This window comes from Oncorhynchus gorbuscha, linkage group LG16 (assembly GCF_021184085.1).
Source record: "Oncorhynchus gorbuscha isolate QuinsamMale2020 ecotype Even-year linkage group LG16, OgorEven_v1.0, whole genome shotgun sequence".
Taxonomy (NCBI): domain Eukaryota; kingdom Metazoa; phylum Chordata; class Actinopteri; order Salmoniformes; family Salmonidae; genus Oncorhynchus; species Oncorhynchus gorbuscha.
In genome coordinates this window covers 94,524,563-94,538,931 of record NC_060188.1, presented here as the reverse complement: position 1 = coordinate 94,538,931, position 14,369 = coordinate 94,524,563, and the positions used below count along the sequence as shown (strand labels likewise).

At 46.6% G+C, this 14,369-nt stretch overlaps 1 protein-coding gene across 1 annotated transcript in view; it reads left to right on the top strand.

Annotated features, from left to right (window-relative positions):
- The window catches only part of dcc (DCC netrin 1 receptor), a 670,683-nt gene that overhangs the window by 225,918 nt on the left and 430,396 nt on the right, over window positions 1-14,369 (top strand). The window lies entirely within an intron of this gene.

Below are 14,369 nucleotides of genomic sequence, written 5' to 3'. Positions count from 1 at the left end.
TCCAGGGCATTATTTCTAGTGCCCTTGTGTCTAGTGCCCTTCTTTCCAGGGCATTATTTCTAGTGCCCTTGTGTCTAGTGCCCTTCTTTCTGGGGACCTCATATCTAGGGGTTTTCCTTAACACCAAAAGATGCACATTCTTCCCTTCCTATCTGTCAGAGTCCTATTCCTCATCTATCTGTCCTATTCCTCATCTATCTGTCCTATTCCTCATCTATCTGTCCTATTCCTCATCTATCTGTCCTATTCCTCATCAATCTGTCCTATTCCTCATCAATCTGTCCTATTCCTCATCTATCTGTCCTATTCCTCATCTATCTGTCCTATTCCTCATCTATCTGTCCTATTCCTCATCTATCTGTCCTATTCCTCATCAATCTGTCCTATTCCTCATCTATCTGTCCTATTCCTCAACAGTGTACAGTACAGTACAGTAGGGTACAGTACAGTAGTGTACAGTATAGTGTAGTAGATTACAGTACAGTATAGTGCAGTAGATTACAGTAGATTACAGTACAGTAGAGTACAGTAGAGTACAGTACAGTAGTGTACAGTATAGTGCAGTAGATTACAGTACAGTATAGTGCAGTAGATTACAGTAGATTACAGTACAGTAGAGTACAGTAGAGTACAGTAGATTACAGTACAGTACAGTACAGTACAGTAGAGTTCAGTACAGTAGAGTACAGTACAGTAGAGTACAGTGCAGTATAGTACAGTACAGTATAGTACAGTAGAGTACAGTACAGTAGTGTACAGTATAGTGCAGTAGATTACAGTACAGTATAGTGCAGTAGATTACAGTAGATTACAGTACAGTAGATTACAGTACAGTAGTGTACAGTGCAGTATAGTGCAGTACAGTAGAGTACAGTACAGTACAGTACAGTGCAGTAGAGTACAGTACAGTACAGTACAGTACATTAGAGTAGAGTACAGTACAGTATAGTACAGTACAGTACAGTACAGTGCACTAGAGTACAGTAGGATACGGTACAGTAGAGTTAAATGCAATTTTGACTCATGATTGTTCAAAAGATTGAGAACTACTACCGTACAATATGTTACAGTACAGTAAATCTGTCGTTCTGCCCCTGAACAAGGCAGTTAACCCACTGTTCCCCTGAACAAGGCAGTTAACCCACTGTTCCCCTGAACAAGGCAGTTAACCCACTGTTCCCCTGAACAAGGCAGTTAACCCACTGTTCCCCTGAACAAGGCAGTTAACCCACTGTTCCCCTGAACAAGGCAGTTAACCCACTGTTCCCCTGAACAAGGCAGTTAACCCACTGTTCCCCTGAACAAGGCAGTTAACCCACTGTTCCCCTGAACAAGGCAGTTAACCCCACTGTTCCCCTGAACAAGGCAGTTAACCCCACTGTTCCCCTGAACAAGGCAGTTAACCCCACTGTTCCCCTGAACAAGGCAGTTAACCCACTGTTCCCCTGAACAAGGCAGTTAACCCCACTGTTCCCCTGAACAAGGCAGTTAACCCACTGTTCCCCTGAACAAGGCAGTTAACCCCACTGTTCCCCTGAACAAGGCAGTTAACCCACTGTTCCCCTGAACAAGGCAGTTAACCCACTGTTCCCCTGAACAAGGCAGTTAACCCACTGTTCCCCTGAACAAGGCAGTTAACCCACTGTTCCCCTGAACAAGGCAGTTAACCCACTGTTCCCCTGAACAAGGCAGTTAACCCACTGTTCCCCTGAACAAGGCAGTTAACCCACTGTTCCCCTGAACAAGGCAGTTAACCCACTGTTCCCTGAACAAGGCAGTTAACCCACTGTTCCCTGAACAAGGCAGTTAACCCACTGTTCCCCTGAACAAGGCAGTTAACCCACTGTTCCCCTGAACAAGGCAGTTAACCCACTGTTCCCCTGAACAAGGCAGTTAACCCACTGTTCCCCTGAACAAGGCAGTTAACCCACTGTTCCCCTGAACAAGGCAGTTAACCCCACTGTTCCCCTGAACAAGGCAGTTAACCCACTGTTCCCCTGAACAAGGCAGTTAACCCCACTGTTCCCCTGAACAAGGCAGTTAACCCACTGTTCCCCTGAACAAGGCAGTTAACCCACTGTTCCCCTGAACAAGGCAGTTAACCCACTGTTCCCCTGAACAAGGCAGTTAACCCACTGTTCCCCTGAACAAGGCAGTTAACCCACTGTTCCCCTGAACAAGGCAGTTAACCCACTGTTCCCCTGAACAAGGCAGTTAACCCACTGTTCCCCTGAACAAGGCATTTAACCCACTGTTCCCTGAACAAGGCAGTTAACCCACTGTTCCCCTGAACAAGGCAGTTAACCCACTGTTCCCCTGAACAAGGCAGTTAACCCACTGTTCCCCTGAACAAGGCAGTTAACCCACTGTTCCCCTGAACAAGGCAGTTAACCCACTGTTCCCCTGAACAAGGCAGTTAACCCACTGTTCCCCTGAACAAGGCAGTTAACCCACTGTTCCCCTGAACAAGGCAGTTAACCCACTGTTCCCCTGAACAAGGCGGTTAACCCACTGTTCCCCTGAACAAGGCAGTTAACCCACTGTTCCCCGCTAGGCCGTCATTGAAAATAAGAATTTGTTCTTAACTGACTTGCCTAGTTAAATAAAGTTTAAATAAAATAAATAAAATAAGCTACACTTTTTTCTGGAGTGTGCACTTGTCCACTACCCAAATGGTGGTCCTCAGTTGGTAGAGAATGGCGCATCCAACTTTAAAATGGAGATAGCCCCAATGCTGTCATATTCTCCATAATGGCACATAATGTTACATCTATATATTTTATACCTATATTTAACCAGGCAAGTCAGTTAAGAACAGTTCTTATTTTCAATGACGGCCTAGGAACAGTGGGTTAACTGCCTGTTCAGGGGCAGAACGACAGATTTGTACCTTGTCAGCTCGGGGGTTTGAACTTGCAACCTTCCGGTTACTAGTCCAATGCTCTAACCACTAGGCTACCCTGCAGCTCTACCCTAACTCTATGGTGTCAATTGTTTTTGTGGCTGTTTCAGTTTGGACAAGTTGGACTTATTTTGGACTTTAAAGGGGTCAATCAGCAGTTGAAACAATTTTTTTTAAAGCATCAAAACCAACTGTTTTGGTAAAAAGCTGAGACTGGAGAAAAGTCATAGACCTCGCTATGGATGCAAGGAATCCATTAAATCAAAATGATGGTTTTAACCATGTTCCGAGGCCATATCGTTTTTTTGTTCACATGTACTTTGTTTACATGTACTTTGGAGTAAAAAGTAAGTTTATATTTTGGGTTCTGATGGGGTACGACAGTTGAACTAAGCTCATGAGGCATTTCTGAGTTAAACTCTTCAAGAATCAATGAGTACATATTATTCATTTATGAGTACAATTGATTTAGCTACTGCAGATTGACCCTTTAAAGAGTGGCTGCCCCGAAAAAACAACTTCTGGTTTTGAAAACAGCCTCGGTGGCATCTACAGGAGTCAGAAACATTAATGCTAGTGTCAACATTTACTATAAAGTGTAAATAGGATCATTATTTTGTCATAAAGTCAGTGAGATTTGTCAGATGATATGAACAAAGGGGGTGTCATGGTATGAAGGGTACCTTAACACTTTTCCTTGGGTTCGTTCTTTCTTCAACCCTGCCCACATGCGCACAGCTGGCAACACCTAAGTAATAATCAATTCTAACTGCAGCTGCAAGCGACCCGATCGTAATGCCCGTGGTCAATTTGGTTTGACATTCGATATCCCTATGAGGCTAGTTAGGCACCATCAGGAAATTACACATTCTACACGGGACAACATTTTTTTTTAAATGTCAATAGCTCCAAATTTCAAAGACTTAAAAAAACTCAAACCAACTATACATTGTAGAAATGCACCGACAAATATTGAAATAATTGAACGAGACAACTGAAAGATGTGCGACATGTAGACATTGTCCCATTTCTATTGTGTAATTTATTGACGGGCCCTAACAAGCCCCAATGACAAAGCAAATTTGCCACGGTCTCACACCAGCCGGTTGAAGATAATTGGCTAAATGCGTTGGCTAGGCACAAGACCCGGTTGGACTGTTTCAAGTTATCTAGAAGGGTGAGTGACTGTAACTGTGAACATTCGCATGAAGTGTCCACTTGTCCACTACCCAAAGGGTGGACAATGCGTTATTGAGGAAGCCAGCACATCCTCATTTCACTGCCCCTTTTAGCAATCACATGTATTTATAAAGCCCTTCTTACATCGGCTGATATCTCAAAGTGCTGTACAGAAACCCAGCCTAAAACCCCAAACAGCAAGCAATGCAGGTGTAGAAGCACGGTGGCTAGGAAAAACTCCCTAGAAAGGCCAGAACCTAGGAAGAAACCTAGAGAGGAACAAGGCTATGTGGGGTGGCCAGTCCTCTTCTGGCTGTGCCGGGTGGAGAGGAACCAGGCTGTGTGGGGTGGCCAGTCCTCTTCTGGTTGTGCCAGGTGGAGAGGAACCAGGCTGTGTGGGGTGGCCAGTCCTCTTCTGGCTGTGCCGGGTGGAGAGGAACCAGGCTGTGTGGGGTGGCCAGTCCTCTTCTGGCTGTGCCGGGTAGAGAGGAACCAGGCTGTGTGGGGTGGCCAGTCCTCTTCTGGCTGTGCCGGGTAGAGAGGAACCAGGCTGTGTGGGGTGGCCAGTCCTCTTCTGGCTGTGCCGGGTAGAGAGGAACCAGGCTGTGTGGGGTGGCCAGTCCTCTTCTGGCTGTGCCGGGTAGAGAGGAACCAGGCTGTGTGGGGTGGCCAGTCCTCTTCTGGCTGTGCCGGGTAGAGAGGAACCAGGCTGTGTGGGGTGGCCAGTCCTCTTCTGGCTGTGCCGGGTGGAGAGGAACCAGGCTGTGTGGGGTGGCCAGTCCTCTTCTGGCTGTGCCGGGTAGAGAGGAACCAGGCTGTGTGGGGTGGCCAGTCCTCTTCTGGCTGTGCCGGGTGGAGAGGAACCAGGCTGTGTGGGGTGGCCAGTCCTCTTCTGGCTGTGCCGGGTAGAGAGGAACCAGGCTGTGTGGGGTGGCCAGTCCTCTTCTGGCTGTGCCGGGTAGAGAGGAACCAGGCTGTGTGGGGTGGCCAGTCCTCTTCTGGCTGTGCCAGATACCTGCTGGAAACTATGTATGTGATGAATACATTTGATTTGAACACACTGTAAAAGCCCTGCTGTTGTAGAACTGTTGACAGCATCGGGAGGTAGACAGAAGCCCTGCTGTTGTAGAACTGGACAGCCTCTTCTGGCTGTGGTAGACAGAAGCCCTGCTGTTGTAGAACTGTTGACAGCATCGGGAGGTGATGAATACATTTGAAAAAAGCCCTGCTGTTGTAGAACTGTTGACAGCATCGGGAGGTAGACAGAAGCCCTGCTGTTGTAGAACTGTTGACAGCATCGGGAGGTAGACAGAAACCCTGCTGTTGTAGAACTGTTGACAGCATCGGGAGGTAGACAGAAGCCCTGCTGTTGTAGAACTGTTGACAGCATCGGGAGGTAGACAGAAGCCCTGCTGTTGTAGAACTGTTGACAGCATCGGAAGGTAGACGGAAGACCTGCTGTTGTAGAACTGTTGACAGCATCGGGAGGTAGACAGAAGCCCTGCTGTTGTAGAACTGTTGACAGCATCGGGAGGTAGATGTGAGTAAGAATTGCATTCTGCTGACTCTGTGGGAGGCTAGCAAGCTCCCGGGCTGTTGGTTAGTTCTCCATCTGGAGATACATCTACACACACACACACACACACACACACACACACACACACACACACACACACACACACACACACACACACACACACACACACACACACACACACACACACACACATACAAGTCAGCTAAGCACACATTTTACAATGACAGCCTTGCAAAAGGCCTCCTGCGGGGACGAGGGCTGGGATTAAAAATGTAAAATCAGTAACATAAATATAGGAACACACATCACGCCAAGAGAGACAACACAACACTACGTAAAGAGAGACCTAAGACAGCAACATAGCATGGCAGCAACACATGACAACAACATGGCAGCAACACATGAAAACAACATGGGAGCAACACATGACAACACAGCATGGCAGCAACACAACATGACAACAACATGGCAGCAACACATGACAACAACATGGCAGCAACACATGACAACAACATGGCAGCAACACATGACAACAACATGGCAGCAACACATGACAACAACATGGGAGCAACACATGACAACAACATGGGAGCAACACAACATGACAATAACATGGCAGCAACACATGACAACAACATGGGAGCAACACATGACAACACAACATGGCAGCAACACATGACAACAACATGGGAGCAACACAACATGACAACAACATGGTAGCAACACAACATGGCAGCAACACAACACGACAACAACATGACAACAACATGACAGCAACACAACATGGCAGCAACACAACATGACAACAACACAACATGACAACAACATGGCAGCAACACAACATGACAACAACATGACAACAACACAACATGACAACAACATGACAACAACACAACATGACAACAACATGACAGCAACACAACATGGCAGCAACACAACATGGCAACAACACAACATGACAACAACATGGCAGCAACACATGACAACAACATGGGAGCAACACATGACAACACAACATGGCAGCAACACAACATGACAACAACATGGGAGCAACACAACATGACAACAACATGGTAGCAACACAACATGGCAGCAACGCAACATGACAACAACATGACAACAACATGACAGCAACACAACATGGCAGCAACACAACATGACAACAACACAACATGACAACAACATGGCAGCAACACAACATGACAACAACATGGTAGCAACACAACATGACAACATGGCAGCAACACATGACAACAACATGGTAGTAACACAACATGACAACAACATGGCAGCAACACAACATGACAACAACATGGCAGCAACACAACATGACAACAACATGGTAGCAACACAACATGACAACAACATGGTAGCAACACAACATGGTAACAACACAACATGACAACAACATGGGAGCAACACAACATGACAACAACATGGCAGCAACACATGACAACACAACATGGGAGCAACACAACATGACAACACAACATGGCAGCAACACATGACAACAACATGGTAGCAACACAACATGACAACAGCATGGCAGCAACACAACATGACAACAACATGGTAGCAACACAACATGACAACAGCATGGCAGCAACACAACATGACAACAACATGGCAGCAACACAACATGACAACAACATGGTAGCAACACATGACAACAACATGGTAGCAACACAACATGACAACACAACATGACAACAACATGGCAGCAACACATGACAACAACATGGTAGCAACACAACATGACAACAGCATGGCAGCAACACAACATGACAACAACATGGTAGCAACACATGACAACAACATGGTAGCAACACAACATGACAACACAACATGACAACAACATGGCAGCAACACAACATGACAACAACATGGTAGCAACACAACATGACAACACAACATGACAACAACATGGCAGCAACACAACATGACAACACTGCATGGTAGCAACACAAAACATAATACAAACATCAGACAGGAAAATACAAAGAGAGACAGACAGACAGACAGACAGACAGACAGACAGACAGACAGACAGACAGACAGACAGACAGACAGACAGACAGACAGACAGACAGACAGACAGACAGACAGACAGACAGACAGACAGACAGACAGACAGAGACAGAAAGAGTACTCCAGTGTGTCAGACCAGACAGAGAGGGAGAGCGAGACAGAGACAGACAGAGACAGACACAGAGTACTCCAGTGGGTCAGACCAGACAGAGAGAGAGAGAGAGACAGAGACAGACAGAAACAGACACAGAGTACTCCAGTGGGTCAGACCAGACAGAGAGAGAGACGGACAGAGACAGACAGAGACAGACAGAGACAGACACAGACTACTCCAGTGGGTCAGACCAGACAGAGAGAGAGAGACAGACAGAGACAGACAGAGACAGACAGAGACAGACAGAGACAGACAGAGACAGACACAGACTACTCCAGTGGGTCAGACCAGACAGACCAGTTGGAGAGATGAGTAGATGAGCTGTCGGCCCAAGGACATGACATGGTTAGACTGCACTCATCCTTACCAGAAACAGTTTGGCTTAATGTGCTGAAATAGGCACCCTATTTCATGGTAAAACCCATCCATGACACATGATTTACTCTGGGATGTCTTCTGACAGTTCAGAGATATCTTTAAATTACATTTCCTTTTCTCTACTGTAAAAAAAAACAAGATGAGCCCCCCCCTTCCCCTACACCTTTCCCCCAAAGGACATATTGGTCTCCTGGTGAAACCATGGAAACCGCCACTAGGCTAGCAGGCTAGTGAGGAACATCAACTGAAAGTGACATTGGTGTTCTTTTAAGTGATGCCAGTTGGCAGCTGTCGTCAGCCATGTTGTTAAAAGGATAATCTTGAGCGTGGCATTACCCAGCCAAGTGGAGTCCCCTTCGGTTGTGATTGAAGAGTCAGTCAGACTCGGAACAGCCGTCGAGGAGTCTGGCATCATGACCGTACACTCTCAACATATTTCAGCCAATGTGGTGCAGACAAGGATATGCTGTCTGTCTGGGACCCATAGTCTGTCTGTCTGTCTGTCTGGGACCCATAGTCTGTCTGTCTGTCTGGGACCCATAGTCTGTCTGTCCTTCTGTCTGGGACCCATAGTCTGTCTGTCCTTCTGTCTGGGACCCATAGTCTGTCTGTCCTTCTGTCTGGGACCCATAGTCTGTCTGTCTGGAATCCATAGTCTGTCTGTCTGTCTGTCTGGGACCCATAGTCTGTCTGTCTATCTGGAACCCATAGTCTGTCTGTCTGTCTGGGACCCATAGTCTGTCTGTCTGTCTGTCTGGGACCCATAGTCTGTCTGTCTGTCTGGGACCCATAGTCTGTCTGTCTGTCTGTCTGGGACCCATAGTCTGTCTGTCTGTCTGTCTGGGACCCATAGTCTGTCTGTCTGTCTGTCTGGGACCCATAGTCTGTCTGTCTGTCTGTCTGGGATCCATAGTCTGTCTGTCTGTCTGTCTGGGACCCATAGTCTGTCTGTCTGTCTGTCTGGGACCCATAGTCTGTCTGTCCTTCTGTCTGGGACCCATAGTCTGTCTGTCTGTCTGTCTGGGACCCATAGTCTGTCTGTCTATCTGGAATCCATAGTCTGTCTGTCTGTCTGTCTGGGACCCATAGTCTGTCTGTCTATCTGGAATCCATAGTCTGTCTGTCCTTCTGTCTGGGATCCAAAGTTTGTCTGTCTTTCTGTCTGGAATCCATAGTCTGTCTGTCTTTCTGTCTGGGACCCATAGTCTGTCTGTCTATCTGGAATCCATAGTCTGTCTGTCTGTCTGTCTGGAATCCATAGTCTGTCTGTCTTTCTGTCTGGAATCCATAGTCTGTCTGTCCTTCTGTCTGGGATCCAAAGTTTGTCTGTCTTTCTGTCTGGAATCCATAGTCTGTCTGTCTTTCTGTCTGGGACCCATAGTCTGTCTGTCTTTCTGTCTGGGAACCATAGTCTGTCTGTCTGTCCCTCTGTCTGGGAACCATAGTCTGTCTGTCTGTCCTTCTGTCTGGGAACCATAGTCTGTCTGTCTGTCTGTCTGTCTGTCTGTCTGTCTGTCTGTCTGTCTTTCTGTCTGGGAACCATAGTCTGTCTGTCTGTCTGGGACCCATAGTCTGTCTTTCTGTCAACCATAGTCTGTCTGTCTGTCCTTCTGTCTGGGAACCATAGTCTGTCTGTCTGTCTGTCCCTATGTCTGGGATCCATAGTCTGTCTGTCTTTCTGTCTGGAATCCATAGTCTGTCTGTCTGTTTGTCTGTCTGTCTGGGATCCATAGGCTGTCTGTCTTTCTGTCTGGAATCCATAGTCTGTCTGTCTGTCTGTCTGGGAACCATAGTCTGTCTGTCTGTCTGTCTGGGAACCATAGTCTGTCTGTCCTTCTGTCTGGGAACCATAGTCTGTCTGTCCTTCTGTCTGGGAACCATAGTCTGTCTGTCCCTCTGTCTGGGATCCATAGGCTGTCTGTCTTTCTGTCTGGAATCCATAGTCTGTCTGTCTGTTTGTCTGTCTGTCTGGGACCCATAGTCTGTCTGTCTGTCCTCACGACGCCAGGACAGCGGAGTCAATCACCACCTTCCGGAGACACCTGAAACCACACCTCTTTAAGGAATACCTAGGATAGGATAAGTCCCCCCCCCCCCTTTAAGATTTAGATGCACTATTGTAAAGTGACTGTTCCACTGGATGTCATAAGGTGAATGCACCAATTTGTAAGTCGCTCTGGATAAGAGCGTCTGCTAAATGACTTAAATGTAAATGTAAATGTCCGTCTGTCCGGGAACCATAGTCTGTCTGTCTGTCCTTCTGTCTGGGAACCATAGTCTGTCTGTCTGTCCTTCTGTCTGGGAACCATAGTCTGTCTGTCTGTCCTTCTGTCTGGGAACCATAGTCTGTCTGTCTGTCCTTCTGTCTGGGAACCATAGTCTGTCTGTCTGTCCCTCTGTCTGGGATCCATAGTCTGTCTGTCTGTCTGTCCCTCTGTCTGGGATCCATAGTCTGTCTGTCTTTCTGTCTGGGATCCATAGTCTGTCTGTCTGTCTGTCTGTCTGTCTGGGATCCATAGTCTGTCTGTCTGTCCCTCTGTCTGGGATCCATAGTCTGTCTGTCCTTCTGTCTGGGAACCATAGTCTGTCTGTCTGTCTGTCTGTCTGTCTGTCTGTCTGTCTGTCTGTCTGTCTGTCTGTCTGTCCTTCTGTCTGGAAACCATAGTCTGTCTGTCCTTCTTGTCAGGACCCGGTTACGAACCCGGGTCTCCGGAGTGAGAAACAGTCACTTAACCAACTGAACCACGAATAGTCGGCAGAACCCAGAAGATGAGGCAGACACAGCAGTACTTGAGACGGTGTATTTAATGAAGTAAAAAGTGAAGTTCTTCAGGAAAACATGTAACTCCACAACCTCAAAAGGAATTCCATAAGAACAAAAGGTAATCCTCCAAGACAAAAAGGTAAATCCACAAGGTGGAAGGTAAAGCACAAAAAGCCTCAAAAGATACTCAAAAACAAACAAACAAACAAGAACAAAAAACAGAATTCCACAAGACAGTCCACCGGGATCAACAAGAGTTCTCAGAGTACTAGGGCTGGGTGCTAACATACAAACACAGAGCAAAGAACAGAGGAAAACAAAGGGTTTAAATACAATCAGGGGAAACGAGGCACAGGTGCAAATAATAATGGGGATCAAGGGAAAACAAAAGGTCAAAAGGCACAATGGGGGCATCTAGTGACTAAAAACCGGAACAACCCTGGCCAAAACCTGACACTTCTGTCTGGGAACCATAGTCTGTCTGTCTGTCCCTCTGTCTGGGATCCATAGTCTGTCTGTCTGTCTGTCCCTCTGTCTGGGATCCATAGTCTGTCTGTCTTTCTGTCTGGAATCCATAGTCTGTCTGTCTGTCCTTCTGTCTGGGAACCATAGTCTGTCTGTCTGTCTGTCTGTCTGGGAACCATAGTATGTCTGTATTTAATAAGACAATATTTCACATTACAGCATGCATATGGATAACTGGCTGTCTGTCTGGCTATTTGTATTTGCTGGCTGGCTGGTTGGTTGGTTGTTTGTCTGGCTGGTTGTTTTGTCTCATTGGTTGTTTGTCTGGCTGGCTCTTTGTCTGGCTGGCTGTTTGTCTGGCTGGCTGTGTGTCTGGCTGGCTATTTGTCTGGCTGGTTGTTTGTCTGGCTGGCTGTTTGTCTGGCTGGCTGTTTGTCTGGCTGGCTGTTTGTCTGGCTGGTTGTTTGTCTGGCTGGCTGTTTGTCTGTCTGGTTGTTTGTCTGGTTGGTTGATTGTCTGGCTGGCTGTTTGTCTGGCTGGCTGTTTGTCTGTCTGGTTGTTTGTCTGGCTGGTTGTTTTGTCTGGTTGGTTGTTTTGTCTGGCTGGCTGTTTGTCTGGCTGGTTGTTTGTCTGGCTGGTTGTTTTGTCTCGTTGGTTGTTTTGTCTTGCTGGCTGTTTGTCTGTTTGGTTGTTTGTCTGGCTGGCTGTTTGTCTGGCTGGTTGTTTGTCTGGCTGGTTGTTTGTCTGGCTGGTTGTTTGTCTGGCTGGCTGTTTGTCTGGCTGGTTGTTTGTCTGGCTGGTTGTTTGTCTGACTGGTTGTTTTGTCTGTCTGGTTGTTTGTCTGTCTGAATGACTGCCTGTCAATCACTGCTCTGTCTGTTTCTCTGTCTTCAATAAGAACATATTTTTTTTCCATGTTTTTGGAAAGCAGAAAAAATCCCAGCAGAAAAACAAACCCACATCCTCAATAACCAAATTTTACTTGCTCATAATGTATCCATGTATTCTCAGCTACAGGGGGTCGCTTCTTGTCTCTTTTCATGGGTGTATTCTCAGCTACAGGGGGTCGCTACTTGCCTCTTTTCATGGGTGTATTCTCAGCTACAGGGGGTCGCTACTTGCCTCTTTTCATGGGTGTATTCTCAGCTACAGGGGGTCGCTACTTGCCTCTTTTCATGGGTGTATTCTCAGCTACAGGGGGTCGCTACTTGTCTCTTTTCATGGGTGTATTCTCAGCTACAGGGGGTCGCTTCTTGCCTCTTTTCATGGGTGTATTCTCAGCTACAGGGGGTCGCTACTTGTCTCTTTTCATGGGTGTATTCTCAGCTACAGGGGGTTGCTTCTTGCCTCTTTTCATGGGTGTATTCTCAGCTACAGGGGGTCGCTTCTTGCCTCTTTTCATGGGTGTATTCTCAGCTACAGGGGGTTGCTTCTTGCCTCTTTTCATGGGTGTATTCTCAGCTACAGGGGGTCGCTACTTGCCTCTTTTCATGGGTGTATTCTCAGCTACAGGGGGTCGCTACTTGCCTCTTTTCATGGGTGTATTCTCAGCTACAGGGGGTCGCTACTTGCCTCTTTTCATGGGTGTATTCTCAGCTCCAGGCTGGCTTTAGAACGGTACTGTGGACACAACACCAGATAATGGCATTGCCGTGGTGCCGTTTCAAAATCATCACATCAGTGTAACTGAAATATTGTCCTTCCAGCGTTATATTTTTTAAACACCCATCTCAACAACACTGAATTTGCTCACTGTATGATGAGACGTCCTAATGATCCCATCACTTTCTCAGTGAGAGTCAAACGTTCTTCTCAGAGCGTAAATCTGTGTGTCTCTGGATGTTAAGCTGCACCGTAGTGCTGTGCTTGCTCCCTGCGCCGCAGGCCCTCCCCACCGTGCCAGGAATACATTAACAGCGATGCCAGCGGCCCTGTGACAAGTTGGCAGACGGCACAGGTGGCATGTCCACGGGAGGAAGAGCCAGTCAGTAGAGGAAGATCTTAACTAACGGATTCATACGCATGAATGACAGACAGACAGACAGACAGACAGACAGACAGACAGACAGACAGACAGACAGACAGACAGACAGACAGACAGACAGACAGACAGACAGACAGACAGACAGACAGGCAGGCAGGCAGGCAGGCAGGCAGGCAGGCAGACAGGCAGGCAGACAGACAGCTTTCTGTTAATACGCCCTCAGAACTAGTTGTGAATTGCATTAAAAAGGTCAAAGTCAAGATCCAATTCTGATTGCGGAGTGCAGAGGTTATTTACACTTTTGCATATTTAAATGTGTCTGTTCGTATCATTATGAGAAGAGTAATCTGTTTGGGTGCTTGAAGCTGAGTTTAAATTCAAGTGTTGAATACCTTTCATTGTATTAACTAAATAACTAACAGGCCAATTCTGACTGCGAATGTGCAGGTGACTTTTCACTTTTAGTGCCACACAGTTTTAAACTAAATGTTTAAACTAAATGTTTTATCCCAGAAACAAGATAACACTTCCCAGTAGGGACTCTGAAAGCAACCTGTAATATGTTCTGAAAATAACATGAGAAACAATTACTTTCTAGAGTGATTGTGATGTCATTATGGGGTATTGTGATGTCATTATGGGGTATTGTGATGTCATTAGGGGGTATTGTGATGTCATTATGGGGTATTGTGATGTCATTATGGGGTATTGTGACGTCATTATGGGGTATTGTGATGTCATTATGGGGTATTGTGACGTCATTATGGGGTATTGTGATGTCATTATGGGGTATTGTGATGTCATTATGGGGTATTGTGATGTCATTATGGGGTATTGTGATGTCATTATGGGGTATTGTGACATCATTATGGGGTATTGTGATGTCATTATGGGGTATTGTGATGTCATTATGGGGTATTGTGATGTCATTATGGGGTATTGTGACGTCATTATGGGGTATTGTGGCGTCATTATGGG